At 36.6% G+C, this 18305-nt stretch overlaps 1 pseudogene; it reads right to left on the bottom strand.

Annotated features, from left to right (window-relative positions):
* Positions 1 to 15615: 15615 nt before the first annotated feature.
* Positions 15616 to 18019, bottom strand: LOC149566856 (G-type lectin S-receptor-like serine/threonine-protein kinase At2g19130 pseudogene; annotated as a pseudogene).
* Between the last annotated feature and the right edge of the window lie 286 nt (positions 18020 to 18305).

The raw sequence follows: 18305 nt of genomic DNA, 5'->3' as shown, positions 1-18305 counted from the left end.
TTGCTTCCTTTTCCCTCTTGAGTTGGAAGCACAGATATTTACCATATTATAGTACTAACTGGTAATAATGTCTTAGAAAACTAAAGTGATGGTGTTTGCATTAGAATATTAAAGAGTACTTGATATTTTTTTAGTGTTCTAGACAATAACCATCCCTCCAAAAACACCAATGGCTTCTTGCGAGACCCAACTAGATAACGGCAGAATGTAGGACATTGCCTTGTTTAAGTTTTATTTACTCATCTTAGTTTCTTAAATTAGCACCATATCAATTTTAGAATCTAGTAAGGCACTTTGCAACATATGTTGCTTAAGGTGACTATTCAAACCTCTTAACATTCTAAAAATGTATTATTACCATAATCACAAACATGAAACTGCTCTAGTTTTTGACATACATCAACTCTATAAACAAAAAACTTGGTTACGACCCTCAAGGGACCCCATCTCCTGCCAGAATCTTTTGCCTCCCCTCGCCATACTTTTAGTGGCTCCTTTTACCCCTACGAGTTTACCCACTTTACTATCTCTACCAACATCTATTTTATTCTTCATTTTTTTTTTCTTATCTACCACTATGTAGACCTCCTCCCCCAACATATCAAACTCATAATCCTCTTCTAACCCTAAACTTGTCTTAGCAGAAACAAGAGTACTTGACACCATTTTCAAAGAAACAAGTTCTCCAGTGGGTGCACCAAAAGAGGATGTTGGCCTAGGGATAACCATAGAGATACACAAATTACCAACAAAAGAAAAATTAGGGGATGAGAGACTCATCACTCCAACAAATTTAGAGGAGGAAGCCCAGGAAGCCTCTACCAACATATCTAATATATTTTTTTGTGTTGAAGTCAATAGGGAACCTCCACCTCCTTTTGAGGGATAAATCACCTTCTTTGTGGAATGCAAGATTTAAGAGTCCTTAGATTCGAAACCTGGAACATCTTGGGGCCTAAAGGGATAAAGGATAGACTCTAGATCCTTGGGATTCAGATCTTGGGGTTTCTTTATCCCTTCCTTTTAAATGGGCCTATGATGGGGTTCTCCTTCTACATGGAAGGGATAAGATGAGATTTCCCAGATCTATTAGCTGTGACCATATAAGAAGGCTCTAACTTTGATGTCTTGGCTACACATGTCACATCTAAATGCCCAAACCTTTTACATCTTAAGCAAAAGAGATCAACTTTTTCATAGTATATGGGTTGGAAATATGAACCCAACTTGGAATCAATAGTGACCTTTGATGGAAGAACTTGATTCATTGTCAGCTTGATATAAATGTTGGCAAACAAGAGGTACACTTTTATTTTGGTGACCTTGTCAACTACCAGTAGTGATCTGTAGGAGTTAGCCATACCTTTGAAAACCTCATTATTCTAGAACTCCTGGGGCAAACCTGGCAATCTTACCCACATCAATGTATGATCCCCCAAGTCAATGGTCAGGTCTAAATTAGGTTTCTACTTAGGAATGTTGAGGATATTTCTTGTGTTCAATCCTAGAGTCCAAGGTCCATTCATGAGGACATTAGAAAGGTCCTCTTGGCACAAAAAGGATAATAGAAACATGCCATTAACCAAGACATTAATTTAAATATTCCCTTTTAAAGACCATGTCGAGATTGCCCATTGCCTAAGCTATTCCATAGAAGGTCTAAATAGAGGGAATTTTACAACAAGGGTAATCCCCAAATCATTCACCAATCCATCAATAATCTCATTAGGAAAAAAAATAGTGTGGCTAGAGAGCAAGCAAGAACTTTTAAGCTTAGATGAGGATAGGGACAAAGGAATACCCAACACTTTCTCAACAAACCAAACATGCGAGGTTTGCAAGAGCAAAGATTTTCTCTCCCAACTAAAGAGAAGTTGAGTCGAGAAGGACTTGGCTCCATGAGGAAGCAACCAACAAATAAGATCCTAGGAAACCACCATGGCCAACTAGTAGCAATATTTTGTTATTCAAAAGCTAGCTAGCATATGTTAGATATGATAATAAATTTGGTATGAACATTTTTACATTTGAACTCTCAAATTACACAATCTATTCTAATCTATCTCCGCATTTTTTTCACAATCCTTTAAAACCTAAAGTTAAGTCAATTATGAAGAAAAATATTAAGTAACAAAGTATGCAACTCTAAAAATAAGTTCCTTGTCTACCCTCAATTCTGCTTAGATCTACATTTACTCTAATACATATAATTGTTTATAAAATGTAAAGAACTTATAGAAGAAATGTTTATAAATGGGCCCCACATTAGCCAACACACTATACCAAACTTTAGTGTGTTGTTTATGTTGGCCCAAGCATGCCTATCAAGAGAACAAGGAGGATCCCAAAAAGAAAGACAAATTGAGGTTAAAGTTTTGAAGAATCTCGCTTAGATTCTTCTTATTTTCTTGATTTTTTTATTTTTTTTAAAATTTTGGTTGTCTTTTTCATACTGATTTTTGTATTGTATTAATCTTTTGGCAGATTTTTCGCTGTGGATTCTATGGGTTTTATTGCTAATCTAATTGTTACTAGAACTTTACGCTAAATGGTCTTGGGTCCCTTCAAAACATATTTCCTTAGTAATCAAAATTATTGTTACTTTCTCTTTAAACTTATTTCGTGTTTGTTTTGATGTCTTGTCTCATTCATCTATGAAAAAAACAAGTAAATTAAAATAACAGATGTAAAATTGAGAAAGTTGAAAAGTTCAAGTCTATTGTAATTAAAGATATAAAGAATACATAAGATTGTCTCATATAACTGTGTTATGTATGTGTAAATAATTGATCCTCAAAATATTACACTAACTTTATATTGAAATTTGAATTATAAAATAGATGTTTATGATGCAACCAAACTTATAAACTTGAAAAACTAACAGAATTTTAAAATGAAATGTATTATAATCAACAAAATTTAGTTAGAAATTTTCTTACAATCTCTACGATTAGTTTTAAAATTAGAACATGCTGGCATTAAACGGACGAATCCAATCCTCTATCAAATTACGTAAAAGCAAAAAGAACCTCATGATATGAGTAAAAACTAAATTATAAAATATCTTTCAACGTTGTAAAACTGGTCACTGCGCCATCACTTGCAATTAGTGCGTCAAAATTAACTTGTCTATCACGGACTGCGTCTCTAAACCCGCCATTGACATCTTGCAATTGACATTTCACCAGTCGCATGACTTTCCACCATTGGTTCGCTTGAAAATATATATTAATGGATGAGGGACGTGCGTTTTGTCGCTAACTATGTTTCTATGAGGACAGCTTGGAAAAAATCCTCGGTTAGAAAAGTGTCACAATTACTATCCCTTAATTGTTCGTGCCCGCCTGAACTAGGGAGAAACGAAACGTTTTGTATAAGTCTAACAAAAAGGATTTTTGTACTAGTACTTCTATCAAAAGGCCCCACAAATATCTTTTTAAAGTCAACAGATTAAACAGTAAATTTCATTTCTAGACATTAAAAAAAAAAATTAATTAAATAATGAAAAGTTTATGACTTCAAATCATTCACAACACTAAATGATAACTTAATCAAATAGGAGGAAGATTGTGTGCAATTGCTTGAAATTATGACAATATGAAGGAAAGACTTGTGCATAGCTTCTTTTATTTTAGATAGTGTGCAATCGAAGCTACTATTACTTTGATATTCCCATCTCCACATTTTCTTTTACATTACCTTCTATAGTAGTTGCATTTTAGCAAAGGTTTTTGTTCTATCAAAATTCAAACTAAATATATTGATCTTTGTCATGTCCCCTTTTCAAATAATTAAAAAATAATAATCTTTGCTAAGGCAGGCAGGCCCAAGAAAGTGAAGTTTCGGAAAAAGGGGGTTAATCTTTGGAAATCGTTGGACTAATAAATGAAAATTATTATTAAAATATGTTTCATTAACCTCTCGTGGACGTGAGTTACAGTTATGCCCTCTTTTAAGGGGTTTTGGAGGCATTTTGGGCTCATTCCAGAACTTGATTTTTAGCTCATTCTTTGTTATTCTTCAGAGGCTGCCAAACCTGTGGAGAAGGAGACCCAAGAACGGGAGTTTGCAGGTTTCCAGGGAGACCCAAGAACGGGAGTTTGCAGGTTTCTAGGAAGGCTAAGGACGGGAGTTTGAAGCCATTCCATGTGCATGCTCATACAGAGTTTGCCTTTGTGCTGAACAGTGCGGATTTGTGAATTTCCGGGTGTATTTTTGTAAGAGTTTGGTGTTTCCGGTTGAGTATTTCATATCAGTTTTGGTTGCTGCTGTATTTTATACTTTAAGCTGTTAAAATAGATCTGAATATATATATTGGGACGTGATTAAACTTCTGGGATAGATTATTAGTGTTCTTGTGGTGTTTCCGGGCATATTTTGTGCTATTTCGGGAGCCCGATGAGCATAGTTTTTGGTCCTACATTTTCGAGCTGTTGTGTAAAGGCTATACGGATCTGGAAATGTCAATTTGTAGGTTGTTATGCTGCTGAAAGTTCTATAAAAATTCCCATTTTCAGATTCATTAATAATTTGTGAAGTTGTGAAGCTTTTAGCACTATTTTCAGCATACCCGATTTGGGGTTTCTTGAGGAATTTGATGGATCTTTGGGATATTAGCTATTTGATTTTAAAGATCTGATTAGAGGTTGGAAATATCATGAAAAATCAGAAAAGGGACATTTCAGTGGTATCAGAGCCGTGATCTTGCCAGCCTGAGGGTTTGTAGAGGTTGCATGTCAGTTTTAACAACTACCCAGATCTTGCATGTCAAGTTTTGATAACTACCCAGATCTTGCATGTCATATTTTATGATTGCATGCAACTAAGTGAAAGAGAAAAAAGATATTTGCAGCGAGAAAAGAATAAAAAAATTTTGATCAAACCTCCAGTTGAAAGTAAAAGTACAAAATCCAAGGAAGGGAAAAGTATGGCTGATCCAGATGAGATGGCAAAGAAATTCTTCCAAGACATCCAAAACACTCAGAAGCAAACAGTGGATAGTTTGGCAGAAACTAGAGAGGCTTTGCGAATATTGACAGAAAAACTACAAGGAGTTGCATCTATTAATGAGAAAGGGAGCACTTTAGAGGAGCCAAGAAATCTTAAATCCACACCATCTAAATCAACCAAAACTATTTTCTTGCCTGCAGATGAGCCACCAGTACCAAATCCAACCATTAATCCTATGGAAGAGGTTACAGGTAACTTGATTACATTAAGAGCTACTTATAATGGCTTAGATGATGACTTTCGTAGTTCAGTTCCTTTTAGAGAATATGTGGATATGATGAACACTTTGATGCCCAAGAAAGAATACAGAAGGGAGCATGACATAAGTGGAAGAGAGCTCAAAAATAAAATAAGCAAGTTTATAGCACCTACTTTTGATGGAACAAATAAAATTTCAGCTAGAGCATGGCTACAAAAATTACAGACCTTCTTCACACTTAACCCCATGAAGGAGAGTGATTTTGTTCAAATTGCAAGTCTACACTTGGAAGATGCAGCCTATGATTGGTGGTATCATGGAATGACTACTCAAGGTCATGATCAGGTAACTACATTTGATGATTTTAGTCAAAGAGTGATAGATAGATTTGACTTCAAGGATGATGATTATGAGGGTGTTGTTGTGCATGATGGTGAGATACCTGGTGTAGATGAGCAGACATTGAGCATTCATGACTTTTCTGAGAGAGAGTACCAGGAACAGTTAGATGCTTCGTCACATGAGGTTGAGGCTAGTAGTACTTCACATGATTTATCCCGCCAGCTGAAGGTGTGTGAAGACAGTATTGTCACTACATTATCTCATCATGACAGGTATGTGGAGTTAGTTGGTATTGGTCATATTACTCAAGTCAGGATTTTTCTTGAGTTACCAGCTAATTCTAGTTTATAGATATGGACTCGAGATTCTTATATTGGCATTTGGGGTTCAATTGACTATAAATCATTAACACTTTTTGGTAGCAGTGATTGTTTGGGTGCTACCATGGATTTGATTAGCAGATTGCACGGTGTTGTCTTTTCTTGTGCCAGGAGCTTATCCGATGTTTGTATTAGTTTTTATACACCGGTGTTGGGCTTTGTGCATATATCTAGTCGACCATACTTGCTGGAATGTGTTGATGATATTTCATATTTGGCAGTGTGTACAGATGAGTCCCAGGATCATATTGGCATTGATGACATCCAGGAGGATGTAGTGGGCAGTTTTGAAGACTTAGTTTCCTTGGGTATAGAGGAGTTGGACAGTAGTGCTAATGTTTTTGATACTTCGTATGTTGATATGAGCTTTAGATTTAATTCACAGGGTATGGATTGTAATACTCTAGAGACTAGTGACTTTGAGGATACTCCTTTAGACAGTGCATCAGAGGAGGATTGTAGGAGACAGTCAAGCCAGTGCCATCATGTGCCTAATCAGTTAAGAGTTAGTGACCGAGACATTGTTATCACTTGCCAACATTTTGATGCTGCTCGTCAGTTGTTAGCAGTTTATGGATGGGGTTCTCCTACTAGTGACGAGCAGGAAGGTAGTTATCTTTCCTTGATAGAGATCCACTCTTTATGGGAGGCTATCCAGATTCTGAGACAGGATTATATGCAGTTGGTAGCTGACAAAGATTATCTTATGAAGTGGGGCAGTACAGCATATGATGCATTGTTGGCCAAGGAAGATGAGGTGAGTGAGCTTACTGAGCAGCTTGTGGTGACTTCTGAGATTCTTGAGAGTACTCAGTTGGCTTTCAAGGAGTCACAATTTCATTTGGCTAAGGTGACCATGGAGTTAGAGCGACTACAGTCTTCACCTGATTCTATACAGTCACAAGCAGTGGTGTTTGGTGATCCGAGGATGTCCATGGCCGAAATTGTCAAAGACAGTGGAGATGGGGATGCATCCATTCTTGATACTAACATTGGAATATCAGGTTCATTCCCACTAGAGTTAGGTTTAGTTGAGTTGGGTATTGTAGCAGATTGTTGTATGCCTGACATGGTGGTGGCATCTAGTACTGAAGGCACAGAGACTAGAGATGTATCAAAGATCATGTGTGATGTTGGTGAGTCGGCAGTTGGCATGGTTCTTGCTAGTAATACTACTCCCTTGGTGATATCTTTGGAGGTAGTAGTTAGTTCCAACATGGTTAATGATCAATTGCAGTTAGTTTCATTTGGATTACAGTCTAAGCCACTGACTGAGATTGGCTCATTCTATCGGCATTACACTATGAGGTATGCTCATCAATTTACCTTTGATGACCATGTTGATGAGATAATGATACAGAGATGTACTTTGGTTCCTAGTACTTATCATCAGTTATGGGACAATTTGATGCCTCAAGATGAGAGTTGTGATGGGCATGACATGGCAATAGGTTCTACAGTTGAAAGCTTGATAATACATGACTTAGAGCAGGAGTTTCAGAGTGATGCTTCAGCAGGTGTTGTTATTGATTCTACTCCTTTGGCTATGACATCTCCTGACTTAGCCGGTGATCAGTCACAGTGGGTTGTATCACTTGTTCATGGTGAGTTATTGACTAAGGTTGGTTTTTTTTATCAACATTATATTGCAAGGTATGTACATCAGTTAGCATTTGATCCTTGTGTTGAGGAGTTGATGGCAGGAAGATTTGGTCTGGGTTCCAATTCTTGCTATTTATCTTGTGATGGCTTTTCACCATCAGGGGTGCATGGTAGTTATGGTTATGAGATAGTGGCCAGTGATTTGCAAAGTTGTGTTGACTACAGGAGTTGTACAGTGTGTGAATTCTCCATACTTGGTATAGTTTCATTCGAGAGCATTCACCATTGTTGCAGAGTTGGATTGTGCATTCCGTATAGGCCAGTGGGATGCGTTGATGGTATTTACTGTGTTGGTAGTTTGATTTGTCCACTTTGCTTGGGTTCTGATGTTCTAAGAGTTTGTGCCTCATGGGTTTTTGACTGTGGTAGTGGTGATTTTGGATTTTGGTTGAGCTATAATTGTCAGTTTGATTATGGATTCATCTTGCTCATATTGCAGAGGATATTGCAGGAGCCTATGTTAATTGGTAGTAGTATAGTTCATGACTACATTTGGGATCCAGGTGGATTGATTGGTTTATTGTTTATCCATTGCTTGAGGACAAGCAATGTTTGGGAGGGAAGGACTTGTCATGTCCCCTTTTCAAATAATTAAAAAATAATAATCTTTGCTAAGGCAGGCAGGCCCAAGAAAGTGAAGTTTCGGAAAAAGGGGGTTAATCTTTGGAAATCGTTGGACTAATAAATGAAAATTATTATTAAAATATGTTTCATTAACCTCTCGTGGACGTGAGTTACAGTTATGCCCTCTTTTAAGGGGTTTTGGAGGCATTTTGGGCTCATTCCAGAACTTGATTTTTGGCTCATTCTTTGTTATTCTTCAGAGGCTGCCAAACCTGTGGAGAAGGAGACCCAAGAACGGGAGTTTGCAGGTTTCCAGGGAGACCCAAGAACGGGAGTTTGCAGGTTTCCAGGAAGGCTAAAGATGGGAGTTTGAAGCCATTCCATGTGCATGCTCATACAGAGTTTGCCTTTGTGCTGAACAGTGCGGATTTGTGAGTTTTCGGGTGTATTTTTGTAAGAGTTTGGTGTTTCCGGTTGAGTATTTCATATCAGTTTTGGTTGCTGCTGTATTTTATACTTTAAGCTGTTAAAATAGATCTGAATATATATATTGGGACATGATTAAACTTCTGGGATAGATTATTAGTGTTCTTGTGGTGTTTCCGGGCATATTTTGTGCTATTTCGGGAGCTCGATGAGCATAGTTTTTGGTCCTACATTTTCGAGCTGTTGTGTAAAGGCTATACGGATCTGGAAATGTCAATTTGTAGGCTGTTATGCTGCTGAAAGTTTTGTAAAAATTCCCATTTTCAGATTCATTAATAATTTGTGAAGTTGTGAAGCTTTTAGCACTATTTTCAGCATACCCGATTTGGGGTTTCTTGAGGAATTTGGTGGATCTTTGGGATATTAGTTGTTTGATTTTAAAGATCTGATTAGAGGTTGGAAATATCATGAAAAATTAGAAAAGGGACATTTCAATCTTTGTTCAACCCTATTGTGTTGCATTGAATATTTTTGAATAAAATCTACACAATGAATATAAGCCAAAAAGGGAGATCTACTGAAAAAGTTCAAGTGCCTTTCTATTTGTATTTAATTTTGTATATTGGAAAATTAGAAATTCATTCTCATAATGTACTTTTCATCACAAAATTGTATATATAAAAAATTGTACAAACATAAACAATATAAATAGTTGAATCTCCCATTTTCAAACAACAATTTTAGATTTCTAATATCAAATGCATTGTCAATAAGTCCATTAAAATTGTATAATAAGAGCTTGCAGTTATGCCTATTGTTTTCAGAACAAATTGATTTGACGATTGTAATTTTGGGCTAGAAGAACATGCTATTATTTTGCAATAGAGCAGAATGTAAATAACTGTAACTCTATCCAAGGAGATCTTGCATCTAAAATAGGCATCAATGCTTCCATGATAACAAATAATAAGTATCCAAATGATTTTCATGTAAACTTATATAAGAATATAGTGAATTACAAACAAAAACCATAGAATTGGAAACATATGGGCACATAGGCGAGGTTAAGGCCACAAAACTAGTTCCCTCATTTCATAATGAAGAATAGAGGGGAAAAGTGAGAAAAACAAATTTCAGGGGCTTCATGGGAAGTCTAGGTTTCAAGCAAATCCCCTGAGGATTTACTCAAAGGCCCTAGGAAAGGGGCTTTGAGTGAAGCCCCTAGCCTGATTTTCATATAAAAAACCTAACTTACAATTTACATTTCATTTTAATTATCAGGTTTTTTCAGCCCAAAGTGATGCAAAGAAGCATGTGATGTTTGTGGCTTCCATCTGCTTCCCAACACTATTTTTTATCTCTTTTGAGCATCCAACATACTAGGTGAGAAAGATTTTTCACTTTTAATTTTGAATTAATATTTAGTTATTTTTATGAATATTAATTTTTTTATTATATAGATTAATTATTTTTAATGTTTACATCTTCTTTCTTAATATGTTGTAGTTATCTTTTTGATATAGTGTTTTTTTATTATGTTTGTAATAGTTTTAAATAATAATAGCTAGAAAATATTGACAGATCATAGTTAGAATATTAGTTTAAAAATGTTACATTTAGAAAATGGAATTTCTAGGCAGTTAAAAAATAAACAATGAAAACCTTAGGTGGATCTAGAAAATAGAAAAAAAATGCTCTAGAAGTGGTTAGAAAACAAAAAATAAAAGTTCTAGCTCTAGAGAAGAAAAAATAATCTCTCTCTCTCTCTCTCTCTCTCTCTCTCTCTCTCTCTCTCTCTCTCTCTCTCTCTCTCTCTCTCTCTCTCTCTCTCTCTCTAGCTAGAAGATTGAAGGCATACCTTCATGGGTGTCTATTTTGTGGCTTTAGCTCTTTAAGTTAGATTGTGTGATACATTGTCATTGTTATTTATACATATGACTTCAATTCTAGTGGGTTCCTAGTGATTTTTTGATACTATGGTAGTAGCCCTTACATGGCCTTGAGTGCCTGTAAGAGGTGGGTCTTACCTATGATCACTCACTAAGATGCATCTCCCTTACTCAACCTAAGTTTGGTGTGTCATTCACAACAAGTTGGCTGGTATTTTAAATTCAAATTGTTTTCATATAGAAGATACATAGGATTTATTAGTCGTGTGTGTGTGTGTGTGTGTGTGTGTGTGTGTGTGTGTGTGTGTGTGTGTGATGCAAGTACGTATTGAATAGTAATACTGTCAATATCCTAAGAACAACTTAGCATTACTAGAGTCTTTGTCTAGGCAACATGGTTTGGCAGTATGACACAAATAAAATAAAATAAATTCTTATAGATTTGAATCTACTTATATAGTTTTGTAATAAATTTATTTGTTGTGTGTTCTCAAAGATTAGGGACCTCATTTCTTGTGTCTATTAAGAGGTAGTTGTAATGACCCTCCTCGTATGTACTTATCAAATAAGAATCCTCTATTAAAACTATTATAGGAGATTGTATCAGAAATGAAGTAATGTGTTATGTTGTGAATGTCCTAAAAGAAACTAAGATTAGCTGATTCATTTATGTTTTAGATACTTAAGTGATTCAAGAACTACTACATCACCTCGATTGTTTAAAATATTAATTTTTACTAATGATGGTACGAAGTGTTTTCACTTGATAATGAGGATGTTAATTTTGATACCATGATGATTAAGATATATGCAATTCAGATGGTGTTGTATGCCCTATTGGTGATGTTATGATGTTTAGGTATATGCATTCCTAATGATGATTGTACTAGTGCTTAATTTGAATTAAGGAATAAGTTATGTTATATTGATTATGTGTTTGCTTATGATTAAATGTGAGTAGAAATGAATTAAATAGTAAATTATATGAAAGATTCATGTTTTAATTTATGTAACCATCCAGATAACTTTTGAATATATATGTATGTGATTTCCTTGAGCTACTGATGTGTGCAATGAGTGTGCAAGATATTTATTAGTCAGGAAATCTAATGGAGAAATGAAACTAAACCCTATGTACCAATTGTGGAAACTAGGGTTAAATCTAATGAAAGATGCTAACCCTATTTTTCATGTTTTATTTGTGTTGTGGTTTGAATGAATGTATCATTCTGTAATTAGTGAATGTTAATGTTTTGTAATAGTGTTTTTATAGTGTCGCTTGACACTTGTGAATTGTATATGCATTCCAGCATGATAGTTAGCAGTAACCGTGTAACCTAAAGATCTAAGTTAGACTAGGTTAGTAACCTTTTTGCTAATCAGTGAGTAATTAAGGTTAATTATCCTAATTTTAATTAGTGAGTAACCTACTTTTTAGAAGGTTGTTAGAAAGTCCTAAATTTTCCTAGCTTTTGTTAAGTCCCTAATTAGTTCTAAAGGGCTTAAAACATGAAATCTAAGTACCCAAGGGGTATGGGTATGGGTTGGGGACATTTTCCACCCCCTTACCCCCTTTTGTTGACTTTTATGGTCACTCAAAAAGTCTATTTTTGCTTTAGTGCGAAAATTGAATGTTGCTACCATGGGTTGAATAACTTTAACTCCACTTAGAGGTTAGTCTTAGGTTGAGTTGAGTTAGAAGCCTCTAGAATTTTAGGCAAGTGGGAAAAGTTATTGCATTTTAGTGGTATTTGAGTTTTGATCTTATTTAGAGGCATTTTTTAGAGGGTTTTGGTTCTTACCCAATCTCTAGTTTTAGAGAGAAGTTTTGGAAGATTGAAGGCAAGGAAGGAAAAGCTCTTCTCAACTTGTTCATTTTACCATAACCTTATTGTGAAGGTAAGAGTTCTTCATCTCCTTTGTTCATGTTGTTCATGTTGCTCATGTTGTTTCATGCTTGGTTCATGCTTATGTTATTGTGTTGTTCATTGGTATGCTTGTATGTATGTTGGGTATGCTTAGGAAAGATTGAATCATGTTTCCTTGAATGGTTTTTTCTCCTTGTTTTGCTTGATTTTCGAATGGATTTTTGTGGGTTGTTTTGGCATTACTCACCCTCAGATAGGGAAGAAGTGGCCATGTACGAGGTAAGGGCTTAAGTTGGACCCTGATAGTGTAGAGTCTCTTCTCATGATGCGAAGAGGGAAAGAGGGCAAGGTGTTATGGGCCCCTACTTGTCATCACATACCATGTTTTGAAATTGTGAAATTTGAAGGAAGTGAAAGAATGAAAATGCTTGTATTATTGGCCTCGAAAGGGCATTTGTGAAAGAACGAAAGTGTTCTTGAGATTTTAGCCTTGAAAGGGCTATGTTATGGTATTGTGGTCAATGTCTCCTATTGGGAAAATCCGGCTTCTCCCTAGTTTGGTTCTATGTTGAACCTATTGTGCAAACTGGGATGGGAATGCATGCTTGATTTGTTCTTCATGATATGTTTGAATTGTCTCCGGGTCAGTTTTTGTCTTCTCCATGATCACCGTGATGTATTGAAGATATTGAAAAGGATACCTTGTTAAGGACCAAGAAGAGATTTCAAATTGTATTGTAATATTTTGTAAAAATTTATTTAAACTCTTGTTGAAGTGGCAAGGAAGTCGGGTTTTCTTACTAGTTCTTTGCTGACGGGGCCTTGACCCAGGTTGATTAATAGAAGAGAAAAGATTGAGAAAAATTTCTTGCATTGTATCTTATGACTATTTTGTTTCTTCAATATGTGCGTTGATGAGTAGATAGAATGATGATGATATTAAGTTTTGCAATTTAAGTTTAAATTATGTTAAGAAAATTTGCATTGTATTTGTACTTAAATTTTGTAATTATATATGTGTATGAGGAAGTTAAGTAATTCTGTTCGAATACATATGTATTACATTAATCATATTATCACTTTAAAAGGAAAAATAAAAAATAAAAATTGTTGGTGTGTTTTTGTCCTATATATTGGGCATGACAGTAGTTTTTTTCACTTTTAAGATATAGTTTCTAGATACCATCTTTTGTCTTTGACTAAAAGTTATTTTACTTATTTTTGTCTCTTAAGTTTTCGTGTCTTCTCCCATATAGCAAACTTATCTTAAGAAAAGGATATAGGAGAACACAAGGTCCTAGAAACCATAAATTTTGAGCTTGGAAAAGTTAATGTATTTCAAAAGATTCATGGTATTAATGCATGGCGGATCCATGCAAGTGCTAATGAATGTTAGCTTCAAGTGATTGACAAGGATGTTTTGGTGTGAGGGCGGGATAGGAGGTGACATAAATTCCAAAAGATGGTCATTGTCTTTTGAAATAGGTATCATTAATGAAAGAGGGAAGACAGTTCCCTAAGGGTTTCATAACAGCTTGGTCGCAAGGTGCCAAATGTGAAAGGACCAATTACCACCACATTGAAGTGGTCATTAGGAAAATCAAGAATGGGAAGCAATTAGTTGATGAATGGAAGGGTTCTCCTACATTCAAAACATCACAAGAGAGATTCCAATATGTTTATCTTATATGATTGATGAGGCTTCCCTTTTTATGTCCAATGCATCTTTATCATGACATAGAATGATACAAATTGAGTTCCCCATTACAAGAAATACTTTCAAGATTAGGGCATCCTCTTAGTTTAATTCACTACCTACTCAAAGGGATCTTCACTTGCTTATAAAAGAAACACAAATCTATAGGATGAAGTTCCTAAACTAGGATTCCTTCTTTCTCATAGCCCAATTAGGTGAACTTGTGTTATATGGTAGCCGACACACAAAACTCTAGAATTAGAGGTCTTGGAGCTCAAGTCCTTCTATAACATAGTCAAATGTGCTAGGATTCCTCCTGAAATCGATCATCAATTTTTGTTATTGGTTGGAAGAGTGATTAATGACATAGGTGTGCAATAAATGATGACAAAGAGTTCCTTTTGGCTTACTCATTCTCCTATGTACTCAATGCATTTAAGGTTATCAAGGAAGTGGGTTGATCTTCTCAATTAGTTGGTAAGGTTTCCTTTAAAGGTAATGTTTTTTCATTGTGCTAAAGAAGGTCATAGTGCTTGTGAATGTTCCCAGAAGGCTAGTGATAGAAGGGTTGATGTTGCAAGTGAGGTTGAAGGCTTGATCATTGAAACCAAGGAAGGAGCAAGTTTGTTGGCTCGATGAGAACTATTTGGTAAGAGGGCACTAGAACCTTGCCAAAGGAGTAATTTGTTTAGGACTCTTTGTAAATCTAGTGGTAAAATGTGCAATGTGATTGTGGATAGTGGTAGTACTGATAATCTTGTTGCTGAGAAGATGGTCCAGAAGCTTAGTTTGAAGAGAATGAGACATCCTTGTCCTGATAGGATTGGTTGGTTGCAAGATGAACATGCTTGGGAAGTAAGGGAGCACCATCTTGTTGATTTTCAGATTGGGAAGTATAAGGATCAAGTGTTGTGTGATATTGTGGACATGAATAACTTTCACATATTGCTTGGCAGACCTTGGCAGTGTGATTGTTGGGCTATGCATTATTGTGTCAAGAATGTGATTACTATTGAGAAAGGTGGCATGAAGCATTTCTTGATTCCTTGATAGAATGAAGAACTTGATTCTAACATTGTACTAATCACATATTTAAATTTTTATGTCTTGATGTCTTTATGTAAATGTAACTTTGTAGTACAATCTCTCTGGTATGTATGCTACTTACCTTTAACATGAGATCAATATAAACTCACAATTTTTTTGTTTTATTATCTAGAAACAAAAGAATCTCTTCTCAAGTTCATTTTTTCCAAGAATTTTTTTAATGATAAATTTTTCTTAAATAAGAATTATTAGAAATTTATTTGAATTATATGAAATTTTTTCAACATTAGAAACAATGCTGATTCAATAAAAAAAAATACTGAATATCATATAAATACACTGATAAATATAACTCGTTATGATATTGCTATAAGAATTTAACAATCTTCATTTTTAAGGTCCTAATTATCACTATACATGAACTTATCTTAATTTTCAAACTTATTTAAAGATATAAGGTGCTAATAAAGTTCAAAGACATTGTAAAGTGGCATACACGAATCATAATATTATTCAAATAGGAAAATACCTATTATAATATTTTAGAAAGAGTGTTTCCATTGGTATTGTTCTAATTGGTAACGTTATTCTCACTGTAGCTGTTTGTGCACCTGGCATTCCTACCCTAAGCGTGGATATTGGAATTTGTGGAGGTTGAGGCTCCATCTTCCCTTAGAGCATCTGCACCACTTGCCCCATACTTGGCCTCAGCTCCTCGTTCTCCTGATTGCATAACAGTGCTACGATGCATGCTCTTCTTACCTCTTCCACATCTGCCTCCTCTGCAACATCCTCCTCTACAATATTAATCGTGTTCCCGTGGTAAACTTGGATTGCAGCCCATGAAGGAAAGTAAATATCACTTGAATCTTGGACGTTCAAGCTGTTTACATTTCTTCGCCCAGAAATGATTTCCAAAAGGGTCATACCAAAACTGTAGACATCTACCTTGGTAGAGACGGGAAGACCATAGATCCATTCTGGAGCTAAGTATCCTCTCGTTCCTCTCGTAGTCGTCGTACGCGGCTCAAATCTCTACCCATCAGCTTTGCCAGTCCGAAATCGGCTAATTTGGGTGACATATTACTGTCCAGCAGAATGTTTTCGGGCTTCACATCGCCGTGAATGATGCAATCTTTACATTCTTCATGAAGATAAAGTAACCCTCTTGCAGTGCCTAACGCAATCTCCAATCGCATCTACCAGTGGAGTAATCTGCGTTCACCTTCGGAATGACTTGCGAACAGAATTGAATTCAGGGAGCCGTTGGGCATGTAATCATAAACCTATAGCCGTCTCGTTCCTTCTGCACAAAACCCTTGAAGCCTGACCAGATTGACATGGTGTATGTTTCCGAGAGAACTGATTTCTGCTCGGAATTGCTTCTCATCTTGTCTCGAGCCCTCCATTTTCTTAACGGACACAAGAGTACCGTCTCGTAGAGATCCCTCGAACACGGAGCCGAATCCTCCGCTCCCCAACTTTGACTTAAAATTGTTCGTCGCGATCTTCAAGTCCTTGTAACTAAACATTCTGAGGAGAGAATCTCGGGTATACCCAGATTCCCAGATTAAAATTAAAATTGAACAGATACCCAGAGCAAAGGTGAGTGCACCAATAATACCAAACACTATGCCGACTCTACTTGGGCTTGAGCGTTTCGTTGAAAGTTCAAAGGCGCCCACTCTAATAAAGACAGTTGAACTCCTTTTTGATGGAGTAGATCTGCGCATGTTTAGCAAATCGCCAAACCAGATTTGGCAGGGCCCTGAAGGTGGATTGAACTTGAACGGGGTGCACGAACAGTTGCGGAGGCAGAAATTCTGGCAATCTTTCTTTGTAGATGTAAGGTGCGAGGCTCCCAAATCGTCAGGCAAAGTGACACCAAGGTCAGTGAATCCGTCAGTGCTACCATTAGTGGCATCACATTTTAATGGACTCTTCCGAACACAACCAGTGGAAGCCCAGTCTTGCGAGAGCCAGGCGCGATTGTCTGTTGGTTCAAAGCCTTCCACGCAGCTGCAGGCCTGAAGATTACTGGAGTCGCAGATTCCGTAGGCACCACAAGGACCATACACGTCGCATCCATCTCTGGGTATGGACCAGAACATGCCCCACTTATTCCCAGTGAATGCGTACACTTGGACTTGTCCGAACTTAGTCAAGACCAGGCGTATTAGCCCATTAAAAGGAGGAATCAATTCATAACTTTCAAATAAACCTGAGCTATTACTAACAACACTGATATTGACCAGACGCTTGTCTGCAATTTCTGGAACTCCGCTGTAAATTGTGCCGTCCCAAATACCGCTCTCCCAGTACTGTACAGAGCTGTTCCACGCCATCACCAATTGTTTGGCCCCAGAGAGATCTATGTGTAAGGAAAAAAGCCCAGCAGCGGGGTCCAATGAATTTTTCCAAGACACTAGCTTTCGCTTTCCGCCGAAGACCATCCCCGGCAACCAGGTATCTGCAGGATAGTCGAAACTCTGCCAAACAATATTAGATTCATTGTCATTGGCGAGCATTAAGAAATTACCAGAATCCGATAACACAGCGCGGGATGCCTTGTTTGTTGTTTTGACGGACCAAACAGATGAGCCTTCTGCATCCAACAGTACCAGATTACCATCACTTGACAGCATGAAAATGCCATCTCTGTTTCTGGCGGGAGTCTCCCTGTTGGCCATCCAAACATACGCCCTCTGTGGTATTTGGGCGTACCAGATGCCAATATACCAGTTGATTCCATTGGGACTGAAAAATCCCAATTCAAATGTGCCGTTCTTTGAAATAATTGTATGATTTCCAGTAAGCGTTGAAGCACCTAATGAGAGAGTATCTCCGGCCTTGACTGCAGCACCGTGGTTCTGCAATTGAGTAAACAGTGTAACAGCAAAAAGCATGCTAAAACATAGTTTCGCCCCGTTTTCCATAGCTAAATTGTTTGTGACGGAACGAACGTCCCCCATTGTTAATATAATATATTTCCAATCTAACTTCTATTGTGGAAATTCAAACTACAAATGAAAGTCTCTCTGAAGAGACAATTAATTCGTATGAGTTGTCGTGTCAAAAATCACGGACAAGTTCACATACAATTTAACGTGTATGCAAATTTAGTTGTGGTGAAGGAACTAAAATTATTCTGCGGTTCGTCCTACCCAATTTGTACTAGTCTAATTACTCTGAATTAACACAATAACCGCAAAATATAAACTT

Source organism: Cupressus sempervirens, chromosome 3 (genome assembly GCF_028749045.1).
Source record: "Cupressus sempervirens isolate cs-2001-9-10 chromosome 3, ASM2874904v1, whole genome shotgun sequence".
Classification (NCBI taxonomy): Eukaryota; Viridiplantae; Streptophyta; class Pinopsida; order Cupressales; family Cupressaceae; genus Cupressus; species Cupressus sempervirens.
The sequence above is the reverse complement of the archived record's forward strand: the minus strand, read 5'-3'. Positions and strand labels throughout refer to the sequence as shown.